The 12,948-nt window shown below is 41.5% G+C and overlaps 1 protein-coding gene across 6 annotated transcripts in view; it reads right to left on the bottom strand.

The window, feature by feature from the left end:
* LOC110486139 (KAT8 regulatory NSL complex subunit 1) overlaps nucleotides 1-12,948 on the bottom strand; it is a 79,798-nt gene that overhangs the window by 64,605 nt on the left and 2,245 nt on the right. Inside the window, exon 1 of one of the 6 annotated variants that reach the window (XM_036940777.2) lies at nucleotides 11,481-11,937. The exons of 4 other annotated variants lie outside the window; for them this stretch is intronic. The gene's annotated coding sequence lies outside the window, so the exon portion shown is untranslated. Of the gene's footprint in view, nucleotides 1-11,480; nucleotides 11,938-12,948 lie in introns of those variants that run through there. One more of the 6 variants, XM_090196207.1, reaches the window with a different exon arrangement.

Genomic DNA, 12,948 nt, shown 5'->3' with positions numbered 1-12,948 from the left:
GGGCTGAATAATTTTGCACGCCCAATTTTTCAGTTTTTGATTTGTTAAAAAAGTTTGAAATGACCAATAAATGTCGTTCCACTTCATGATTGTGTCCCACTTGTTGTTGATTCTTCATAAAAAAATAGTTCTATATCTTTATGTTTGAAAACTGAAATGTGGCAAAAGTTTGCAAAGTTCAAGGGGGGGCGAATACTTTCGCAAGGCACTGTATATATATATATATATATATATATATATATATATATATACACACACATTTCATTTTTACAACAAAACAATATCCTACCTATTGACTGAGAAACATCAATGACTCTCCCTCACCTGGTCTAGTACCAGGTAAATCCATCAGACTCTGCAGCTACTCGGATTGCAGCTGAAGGTCATAACCTTTCTCTATGCCATCCGTGGGAACCATCCACAGACTCACATTAAACCCAGCCCTTGAATGCGATAAGGATTTCTCCAGCATGCAGCAGTTAATGTGTCCGGATCAAAGTTCCCATGCTACACTGATAATGACTGTGTGTGTGTGTGTGGAGCAGTTCAGCTGTTGGAAGCTCATGGAGCGATGCGCAATGCTAAAACCTGCTCTGCGGTCAAGAAAGAAAGTAAACTCCCGCTCCAAATCCACACCATTCATTAAAATCACAATTTAACCAACACCCATCTATTTTTGTGACTACCTGGGCCTACCAATTGGTTTAAATATCGAAACCAAACCATACAGATTTGAATTAAAAGTATTTGAATAAACCTGAAATGGTGAATGTAAGAAGCGAACATCATTTCAGATTAAACAGCATATAAAAACACTAAATAGGTCAGGAACCAGACAGAGAGCCTAAGGAAGAACAAAAAGGAAGTATTTAAATCATTAGGCTGGACAAAGTTCAACTACTGTTTAACGGATGCCCAGCCTCACTTTTCTCCACACACAGGGAAAAACATTAAATAAAACTGATGTTCTTTTTTGGCCAATATACGCGGCTATTTGTTTATAATGCACTGTCCGCTCTCCCTTGAGGCTTTCCAAAGTTGATGCCCAAGAGACCAAACAGCCTCAGATCACACGCTCAGATCATGTTCGAGCCTTGGATTGGACAGTGAAACACACACACGCTCGCACCTGCACGCAATGTGCAGTCATGGCTGAAGCCAGCGCAAATTCCAACTGTTTGTGTCCAGGTTAAACCGGGGACATCCCTCATCAAATTCATGGCATTGCATAATTTTCAGATCTATCAGAAGCGATGAATAGACAAAACAACAATGTAATTTATAGGGATGCACGGAATAATCGGTGAACATATCGGAATCAGACGATATTAGCTAATAATGCCAACATTAGTATCGGCCGATGTCTAGATTAATGCCGATGTACAAAACCGATGTCAAAGCTTACGTGCATACCTATATACAGTGGGGCAAAAAAGGATTTAGTCAGCCACCAATTGTGCAAGTTCTCCCACTTAAAATGATGAGGCCTGTAATTTTCATCATAGGAACACTTCAACTATGACAGACAAAATGAGAGAAAAAAATCCAGAAAATCACATTGTAGGATTTTTAATGAATTTATTTGCAAATGATGGTGGAAAATAAGTATTTGGTCAATAACAAATGTTTCTCAATACTTTGTTATATACCCTTTGTTGGCAATGACAGAGGTCAAACGTTTTCTGTAAGTCTTCACAAGGTTTTCACACACTGTTGCTGGTATTTTGGCCCATTCCTCCATGCAGATCTCCTCTAGAGCAGTGATGTTTTGGGGCTGTTGCTGGGCAACACAGACTTTCAACTCCCTCCAAAGAGTTTCTACGGGGTTGAGATCTGGAGACTGGCTAGGCCACTCCAGGACCTTGAAATGCTTCTTACGAAGCCACTCCTTCGTTGCCCGGGCGGTGTGTTTGGGATCATTGTCATGCTGAAAGACCCAGCCACATTTCATCTTCAATGCCCTTGCTGATGGAAGGAGGTTTTCACTCAAAATCTCACGATACATGGCCCCATTCATTCTTTCCTTTACACGGATCAGTCGTCCTGGTCCCTTTCCAGAAAAACAGCCCCAAAGCATGATGTTTCCACCCCCATACTTCACAGTAGGTATGGTGTTCTTTGGATGCAACTCAGCATTCTTTGTCCTCCAAACACGATGAGTTGAGTTTTTACCAAAAAGTTATATTTTGGTTTCATCTGACCATATGACATTCTCCCAATCTTCTTCTGGATCATCCAAATGTTCCTAGCAAACTTCAGACGGGCCTGGACATGTACTGGCTTAAGCAGGGGGACACGTCTGGCACTGCAGGATTTGAGTCCCTGGCGGCGTAGTGTGTTACTGATGGTTACTGATGAGCCAGAAATCTTGCTTGTTTGTAGGTGACCAAATACGTATTTTCCACCATAATTTGCAAATAAATTAATTAAAAATCCTACAATGTGATTTTCTGGATTTTTCCCCCTCATTTTGTCTGTCATAGTTGAAGTGTACATATGATGAAAATGACAGGCCTCATCTTTTTAAGTGGGAGAACTTGCACAATTGGTGGCTGACCAAAAACTTTTTTGCCCCACTGTAACATGATGTAATGACGCCATGTAAAAATGTTGTGCTACAAGTGCTGCACAGCATTCCTAACCTAGCCCACAATGTCTGCTATGTGGATTTAGCAGTAAACAAGTTGAGCAGTCATTTGAAACAGTAAGAAAATTTCAGCAAGACAATTCAAAGGAGAAATCCATCAAAGCCAAGATAATGGAATTCATTGCCCTTGACAATCAACTGTTCTCTGTCATGGGTGATGTTGGCTTTCGCCAACTGGTCGAGCACCGGTACACATTACCAAGTGTGCTATTTTTCAGATGTTGCCCTGCCGGAGTTACACAGTAATAGCGTCACTGCTATTCCCGACATGCTTACTATGGAACGCCGTTTGGGTCTTTGCGTGTCAATAAAGATACAGTAGCACTGTCAAAGCTGTACAAAAAACGTCTGCAAACAAGCAAACAGCGGCCATGATCGATGTGTTTACAATATCGCAATGGTAATAACGCATAATTTGTTTGACCACAACTTCTGGGGTGGCTAGCTTTAGCTTGGTACATAGCTAGCACCTATACAACCAGCCTGAAAACAATGACCAGTAGAAACTGCAGTCATTTTCATTATTCTAGACAATGATTTAGGAATCCGTGTGAGTAAGTATTAGCTAGGTTGCCACTTGTTCGCCTATTGAAATTGAACTTTAGTTAATGAAAATAAATAGCTAGCCAGCTACTTAACCCTGTTGCCCAAAGCTAACGTTATAAGCAGCCAGCTAGCTTCATCTGGCTAGTGAAGCTTGACCGGACCGGGTTATGTGTTGTGAAGCTAGCCACAATAAGGATCAGACTTGGAAATTTTCCATGGGAAGTTAAGCCCGGGAATTTTGCTTAAATTCATCAAAAAAAGTTAGCTTATAACAGTGAACCTTTTTTGCGGGATACACAAGGCAATTCTAGAGCTTGTGGCATATTTTGGTTAAACTATCGGCAATTCAATGGAATTGCAACCCTCTGCATGCACAGTGCATTTTCCCATCACATGTACAGCTGATTCTCAAGATCTTGCACACCAATGAGATGCTATTGAGCCCATACTACTACACTGTCTGAGTCAAGGACTACATGCTTTCTGTTAAGTTTTGATTACAATACTGGGTGGGTTGAATATATTTTATTTGACATACATTATTTTTTGTTAACTAGTAAATAGTAGCCTACAGCAAAGTGTGTTTAAATCATTTCTAACTTGTTCATTTCTGCTAGTTAGTTTTTGCTACCATGTGGGTTTTAGCTTGCTTGAGCCTGCTAACTGAGGAGTGTTAATTATGTTTCATTTTAAAACATTTATCTTACAAAGGTGATGTTTAATCTAACTGCTTAACTATTTATCTGTACATGGAATTGTATTTGTTTTGACTAAAATCTTTACAGGAAAATGCCACGGGCACTCTCTGATGTGTGGTGACATTTCACTGCAGCTAATGTAGAAGGAAAAGCTGTGCACATTTGCAAATACTGTGCCAAATCATATGTGAAGAATACAACAAAGATGCAGAATCATCTGGCAAAGTGCATGAAGTTCCCTCAGCGCTCACAACAAGCAACCTCTGACAACAAGTCCCTCTACCTCTATTCGAGGTGAAAATGATGAATCAGACACCTTATGCATACACAGACAGCTGTGTATGTAACTGGTTCACCTCTGATGCTCACAGGCAATGTGTATTGGAAGAGATTTCGGAATGTTCTTTGCCCAGCATACACCCCTCCAAACAGACATGCTTTATCTACTCATTTGCTGGATGCAGAGTTCAACAGAGTTCAAGTGAAGGTCAAGCAAATCATAGAGAAAGCAGACTGTATTGCAATCATCTCTGATGGGTGGTCGAATGTTGTTGGGCAAGGAACAATTAACTACATAATCTCCACCCAACCAGTATTCTACAAGAGCACAAGGGACAACAGACACATCGCAGATGAGCTGAAGGCAGTCATCAATGACCTTGGACCGCAGAAGGTATTTGCACTGGTGACAGACAATGCTGCAAACATGAAGGCTGCTTGGTCTAAAGTGCAGGAGTCCTACCCTCACATCACACCCATTGGTTGTGCTGCCCATGCATTGAATCTGCTCCTCAAGGACAACATGGCACTGAAAACAATGGATATACTCTACAAGAGAGCCAAGGAAATAGTTAAGTATGTGAAGGGTCATCAAGTTATAGCGGCAATCTACCTCACCAAGCAAAGCGAGAAGAATAAGAGCACCACATTGAAGCTGCCAAGCAACACCTGTTGGGGTGGTGTTGTCATCACGTTTGACAGTCTCCTGGAGGGGAAGGGAGTCTCTGCAAGAAATGGCCATATCAGTCTGCTGATAGGGACAGCCCCATCAAGAGGATCCTCCTGGAGGATGTATTTTGGGAGCGTGGTAAGCAGCCTGAAACCTATAGCAGTAGCCATTGCACAGATTGAGGGAGACAATGCCATCCTGTCTGATGTTCAGACTCTGCTTGCGGATGTAAGAGAAGAAATCTGTACTGCCCTTCCCACTTCACTGTTGCTCCAAGCAGAGGAAACTGCAGTTCTGAAATACATCAAAAAGCGTGAAGACTTCTGCCTGAAACCTATACTTTGTGGATCAGTGGCTCTTTCCCTGTTGCCTCCATCATCCTCCAAATCCCACCAACATCAACCGCCTCAGAGTGCAACTGGTCCATGTTTGGGAACACACACCAAAGCATGCAACAGGCTGACCAATACAATGGTTGAAAAATTGGTGGCCATCCAGGCAAATCTGATGGTTTTGGAGCCTGATAATGAGCCATCCTCAACAAGGTTGGAAAGTGACCGTGAATATTAGGCCTCAAGAGTCTGATGTTCAAGAGGTGGACATTTAGGAGGTCTAGGGAGACGACATGGAAGCCTGAGAGGAGAGCTTTAGTTTAGCCTATAATTTTACAAATGTATGTTGAAAATGTTTTTGGGAGATGCGATGGATCATTGGGGATCATTCAATATTCCCTTTCTTTTGTTGTTCAGTGAAATCATCCCATGTGAAGAGTCAACTCATTTATTCAAAAGTTAAATTCGTAACTAAATCGTTTTTAAAATTTCTTTTGGAAGGATTTAAACATTTGCAATTATGTCTACTTATGATAAGGTAAAATGTTTATGTTTCTGTCTCCATATGATACGTTAAATATATCCAATGTAAAAAAAAACATCCACATTTAAAGGGTATTAATATTAATTTGCATATATTTCTGTTATTCCCACAGAAATTTCCACCTCTGATTATTCCCCAAAATGTGCAACCCTATTAGGCACAATAGTGGAATTTGCGTTCAAAATAAAAGTATGTCATGTCATTGACAATGATGCAAATTAATACAAATAGTAGCAGAATTATGCCATACTTTTATTTTGAAGGCTAACCCCAAAGTCCACTATTGTGGCTAATCCTTATTGTGGCTAGCTTCACATAGATGAGTCCAAACCACCATTAATCAATTAATAACTGTCTTATGAATTAGGGTTATTTTAGATGACACCTAGATTGTCGTTTTGCTATGTTTTTGGGGAAAAACATTGTTTGCATCCATGAGCTAGCTAGCTTTTTTTTTTATGACCAGCCCTGTAGGTGCGCGAGACAACTTTACCAGCATCACAGCACACATATGACATATGAAAAACGAGTGATAGTGTAATAACTACGTAAAAAAAATTGATGATCGCATTAAATTATTATGTGACGTGCAATCAGATTCAGGTCCTGTTTGGCCAACAAGCTTATTTGATACGTCAAAGTGTTATTTGTATCTTTTTTGACACGCAAAGACCCAAAAGGCGTTCCAGATAAATCCTGGTTGAGAATGAAACGACTGAACAAATGAACAAAGAAACAGCACAGCAAGTAAGTGAAAGAAATAGGTTTTGATTATGATTTACTGGTAATGGGGACATACGCAAATGCCAACAAAATAACTTTTTGGTCAGTGTGGTGTGTGTGTAACACTTATTTCACTAGGCAAGTCGGTTAAGAACAAATGACAGCCTACCCCGGCCAAACCCGGACGAAGCGGAGCCAATTGTGTGCCGCCCTATGGGAATCCCAATCACGGCCGGATGTGATACAGCCTGGATTCGAACCAGGGACTTTCGTGGCGCCTCATGCACTGAGATGCAGTGCCTTAGACCACTGCGTCCGTGTGTGTGTGTTAACTATTTAACTGCAATATAATGCTTAAAAGGCCATAAAAAAACATTGATAATCGGTATCGGGTTTTTTGGCAAGGAAAATATCAGATATCGGTGCATCACTAGTAATTTAACCAATTGACTGGCTAGAAATCAGGGCATTCGTCAGCAAAGACACAGTGCAAGCTGACAGTACTTTGGACAACCAAATTTAACAGTACAAACAATCAGAATGGAGAAAGACCCATTAAAATCACTTAAAATGTATGTGTTGCTACCCTTGGGCCAGACAATACTCATAAAGCATATTTAGAACTTGTATTATTCAAAAACATACAATACTATCAAAAACCCAACACTTTTTTAAAATACCATGATATGATCTTTGGCCATGTCGCCCAAACCTACTTCTACCATGAGCAAATACATAGGCCTAAATACATTTTTGTTCAAATCAAAAAGGGGTGAAGTCAAAAAAGTGATTTAAATCACATGGAATGACCCAGAGAAGAAGGGAAGCATGTAGTTTTGTGCAGTTTTAATTGGGCCATTAGGCCATCAGGGAGCACAGGCCACAGCACACTGAACTTTAGACTATAGGTCGGGTTCAACCCATGGGTATACTCACTCCTCTCCTCATACACAATACAGCGCACCTGGTTTTGTAAACACTGTGCCAGTGGTTTCTGCCTTTGAAGTCTCTTAATCGCTCAGGTTCCTCCACGACAAGGGAAAAAAGCTACAGAAATACACAACAGAAAATGGGAAAAACACAATTGGGTTTGAAAAGAATTCAGAGTTTCCTCTGTTCCTCTAATCGCAAACGTTGAGATTTCAACCAGCTGTCTGAGGTATTACCAAGCTGGGGCAATTAGTTGACAGTAGGGATGTTGTTTTTTTAAACACAAAAATAAAAGCCAGTGTCTGAATAGGCTAACTGGCATAGAGAGAAGTAAAACTCTGAGGAACCAGCAAACCAGTGGTGTGTTTCTGTGTTCCACAATTCACCCAATGATATATGATGCATATGGTTCCACTTCCAGACTGGTTTGGTGGCTTCAGCACAGGAGCGAATGGGGCCTGTGTGTCAGTCGAGCCACTCCCTGCTGAGACTGCCAGTGGTCAGGCTTCCTCTCGACCCTGTCCTGACCTCTAGGATCTGGGCAACTCGCCTGTCTGAAGTTAGGCCTGGAGGGGTGAAACACTTTGGCCTTTAACATCCTACTGAGGAGCCATGACAAGTTCAGGCAGGAGTCCGGTAAATTAGCCCATTGCCCTTGTCCTTAGCCCATCTTTCCCCCCCTCCCTTTTTAATCAAAGTTTATTTGGAGATTTGTAAGTAATTTTCTCCTCTGGATTCTCTTCAGGCCATGTACATTGTTGAATGGGGTCGATTTTTCCTGCTTCTCCAATGTGGCTGGCTGGTCCATGTTTATCTTATGTGAGGGGGTGGGGGGGGTGAAAAAAAAAAACATTCAGGAATGGAGCATTCTGGGAGGAAAGTGAACAAAGGTATTGTTTCAGGTGTGTTCCAAGCGAGTTTAAGTTCAGAGGGAGGCACTGCCCCTTGGTTTGAGATGGGGGAGAGATGGATTGAGGTGGAGGGGGGGATGTTGGCTTGAGGGCATGAAACGGGAGGGTGTGTGCGTCTGAGTGTACATGGCCGTGGCAGACTAGGCTTACACTATCAAAACAGCCAGCAACGGTGTTGTTTTAGTCAGCCAAATGTCACCCCTCAGCTCTTCCTCCAGTCAGGATTCCAGGAAAGAGACTAGTGTGTGTGTGTGTGTGTGTCCACATAAGCGACAGCTCAAGTATATGCCAAACCAAGATGTACAATACCTGCAACCCGAAAACATGAGCAACAACAACTGCTTCTACAGAAAACCACAATAGCAGATCATTTAGATGTATGAATAAAGCTGTGATTGCTCAGACAGATTTCAAGTGTCTGACTGGAACAGATTATTCATCATGAGCTGAAGTCTTCAGAGAAGCCAGACATTAACCGCCTGAGGGGGTCTGAACAATACAAAGTAATAACATCAGTAATACCAACAGGTTCTGCTTCCATCTCGCCAACTCAATAGTCTGACAGGATAAATCCCAAACCCAGTGCGCCTATGAAAACACACTGCAGATCCGTACATATAGATTTGCATAATCATCAGAAATAGGCCTACATTTAGGCCTAACCAGAGAAACAGATGTAGCTTTATGCACATTATGGTCTGTAGCCTACAGAAGTAACCAGCCATACTTATATTGGTTGTTTCCTGTTTTCCTGGCAACTTGGCCTCTATATTGATTGGTTAGACGCAAAATTAGGACATAGAAGAATCTAGAATATAGGCTGAGGAAATTGCCATATGCTCCAAGTGGCTAGGTGCTAGGACAGCCTAAATCAAGGCCAAAAATGTATACACATACCTTGGTAATAACTTACAGCTGGACTATTTCTTAGTCCACAATATGGTCTTACATAATGCAACATTTCCTACTTAAAATGCAACCAGCAAACCATAATCATGTCATACTTTCAGTTGGCACTGGCAGTATCTAACATTTGCAACAATGAGCCAATTTTCTTGGAGTGGAATGCCCTGGAAAACTGATTAAAGTGGGGCACCGTGCCCCTAAAATAAGGTTATCATTGCTGGGAAGGACAAAAATCTGAATGGGTGGCTTTTATCCATTCATGTTATTGAGTACCCTCCTCTGGGTCAACCTCCAAATTCATAAACTAGATAATTGTTGTGTTAGCCTCCTTCTAGGGTTGTGCCAATACCACACACATATGTCTGGAAGGGTGCTGATAGGATTCCACAAAGATCTAAAGGGTCAATGGGGGGGAGGAGAGGTCTTGCTTTGTCAATTGTGTGGCATATCAAAACAAATAGGAGTGAAAACAGGCAGTGAGAGGACTCACACTTTCAGTAGCACATTCTCCCAGTCCTACACCATATCATACAGGCTAGAGAGAGGCCATGTACTCTGAGTGAACAGCTCTCCATTAAATTGGGTATAACATGGACCCAGGCCTGAGCTAGCCGAGCCATCGGTCCAACTCAGCAGCAGACGGGGCGCTCATCACCCTCTATTCATAAAATGTCTCTCTGACTCCAACATGTGGGCTGCAATGGGGACAGGGGCGTGGGGGACCCAGTCGGGCCAATATGTGCAATCAATAGGCTTTTTTCTCTCTACGCTCCACAGCCAGGGCTAGTCCCGCTTGTGTTTTTAACCTCCTGAAACCATTTCCCAAAAAGCACGTCACCCAGACCCGGAACTCTCTTGAAATTCAGTCAATGGATTTGCAATCTGCAGAGGCCCCAGTACAGCAGCAGAGCAAAACAGTCAAGGCCTCACTAGCTCAGCTACACCAAGAGTGTACTGTGTAGAGTACCCACCCATAATGACAGCAAACAATCATCAGGAAGATAAACTCCCCCTCACCACAAGACAAACACTGGTGAGATTATTTGATCTTGGAGCAAGTTCACACATCAGAAAATGACAGCATTGAAGTGCTGAGATCACATATGATGCAAGGATATGCAATTTAACACAATTTATAATGGAAACCTACAGATCTTGTAACACACTAACCAGGGATTGAGCAGGTTAGTGTGCAATTAAAGGGATTCACATGAACACAGTTCCTTGTTGACAAATGGATGGGACAAAATTACAGTATCTGCACTGACGTTAGACAGTGTACAAGCACATAGGAGACGGTTGAGATCATGGCATGGCAAAACCTTGATGTGTTGATAATGAATACAATGATTATATTGTTCATTGTTTTTTTTCTAGCGGCCTTGTGTATATCGCTAAATCACAATTTAGGCGAAATTAAAATTGTGCAATTATTTTGCAAACTAGCTTGGTTGGTTTATGCTAAAGAAAGTACATTATTTTGATGAAACAATTAGTAGAAAACGTCGCGCCTGCAACTGCCAGTGCCTGCGCCATTATGAAAACCTCGCCATAAATGACTAAATTGGAAATGTATCAAAAATGATTACAATGTAATCTATGCGACAACGCATTTTCTTGGTTAACGTTGAAGGATTGCGAAAATGGTTCCCCTCTCACACGATTGCGATCATTCGATAGAATTGCCTGGGTGTGTACATTATGCACGATTAAGTTTAGAATGCGGTGGCGCAGAGATGCATTATATAGTGGGCAATACAGCAAGCTTGCAAACTACGTTTTTAGACGGCCTATATGCCAGTAGACTGACTAGGGGTAATTTGGATACTCAATCAAGAGCTTCGGTGAATAAGGCTTGACATTGACACAATTCTATCTGGTACAGTTAAATGCTATTACCAATGTTTTATGATTTGGTCTCGCCAGCTGCATTTTCCCTCGCACTCTCCCATAATTTACGAATATCATGGCTCATCTTGACTGGCTAGTTGTAGATTACTATAATGGTGTACTTGGCAGCAGAACATTCAGCTAATGCAGTAAAAGAGTAGCAAACCTAACGTTACCAACACTGCCTGTAACTGACGTTGGAACTTGGATTTAAAATTAAGGTAGACCCGGCTATGGAACATAACATTTTAAAACATCACTAAAAAATGTTGTGCATTACTAGAAATGAGAGATAACTGGTGTGTAGGTTACCTAACAAGTTAAACGTTAAATTATGTTACACGATTTCAAAGTTATTTTTTAGTACGGAGTTAAAAGTAACAAAGAAAAAAGGAGGAACCTACCACGTGATGAGGAGCCGAGTCCGGGTTAAAAAAATAAATTTTTAGAAACAAATCCCGCACTTTGATAGTAATTTCATCAAGGAAACAAAATATGTGGGAAAACAAATAATTCGAGAATGCCCCTTCACAAAATCCGTCTCGTGCGTTCAAATTGGGTAACCCCGTGTTGCTCCCGGAATCACGAAATGGGCGAAACAACGAGTAGTTGAGAAACGGAGTCAGCTTGCTCTCTTCTCTTTGCAATTATTAATGCTCAATCTAGTTTATTTCAAAGGCTGTTTTATTCAAATCGAATTGGTCTTGTCATATTTCCCAACGCCATTTATCGACGACTTGTTATGTATTTTCCCCGATAATCCGTTTTTATTGTTGCCGTTTTAGGGAGAGCGTCACACAGAAAATGGCGGCTCGCTTCTCTCCCTCGGATTTCAAGTCTGACAAAACAGAACCCGAGAGCAAAGCCGCGGCGGGAGACATTCCTCACACTCGCCACTAGTGGAACGTCAGCATGTCTCAGCTAGAGGGAGCCAAAGTCAAGCTTTCCATTTTCTACATGTCTGAAACTGGGTTGCTGTGTCTTCCATCATGGCTCAATTAAATCGTGACTTGCAGTTATTACATTTCACGCAAGAGCCGGAATGGATACAGTTTCATTATAACTCCGAATCAAAACGTGATTCTGGAGGATTGGAGAAAGTGAATGGTTATGGGATCATAACCAGGACAAGGACACACGGTTAGTTATAAATATCTATGATACTACCCTGCAATATGATAGCATGTGCGTCAAAGCATTCCCCTATGGGAAACACTCTTTTCACACCAATTCGATACCAAAGTGACTTTTTCATAGCAGGTTAGGAGAACTTACACAGCAGGTTAGGATAATTAATGTAGCAGGTTAAGGTTAGGAAAATAGTTTGAGAAAATGGTTTCGAAAATCACCTTGTATCTAAGTGTCATTAAAAGAGTGTGTACCATTCCCCCCATAGAGGAAATATATGGGTGTTGTATATTGTATTGTATTATAATGTAATAAAGCCAGGGGGAACCGAAGAACACAACACCATTTCTGCAATGCAACAGAGGGCACAGACGGGCAACATAGCTGACCGATTCTGTTGCAAAATCTTTTGCAACAGAAATTGTTTGCTCCAAACGAAAACTAGAGTTTCTTCTGGAAAAAATCAGGTAGGTCTCTCCCCGTTTGTTTTGCTTCCGTTTGGTTCTTAAACAGTAAACAATTTATGTTGCAAGACAATGAATACACCCCTGCCTTCTCAATAAAACCCCAATATGGAACAAAAAAAACCTTCCCCTGGCCCCGTACCATTTTTGTGTGCAGATCTGAAGGTAACAGATTGGTCACAGTTACACGGGTAGCCTATAGAGAGCAATAGTTATGGCATCACTTTGTAGGCACTAACTCTGCCATGGTTCATTGGACAAAATCTGAGTTTTGTAGGGT

Source organism: Oncorhynchus mykiss, chromosome 13, assembly GCF_057628025.1.
Source record: "Oncorhynchus mykiss isolate SJ-2025 chromosome 13, ASM5762802v1, whole genome shotgun sequence".
Classification (NCBI taxonomy): Eukaryota; Metazoa; Chordata; class Actinopteri; order Salmoniformes; family Salmonidae; genus Oncorhynchus; species Oncorhynchus mykiss.
The sequence above is the reverse complement of the archived record's forward strand: the minus strand, read 5'-3'. Positions and strand labels throughout refer to the sequence as shown.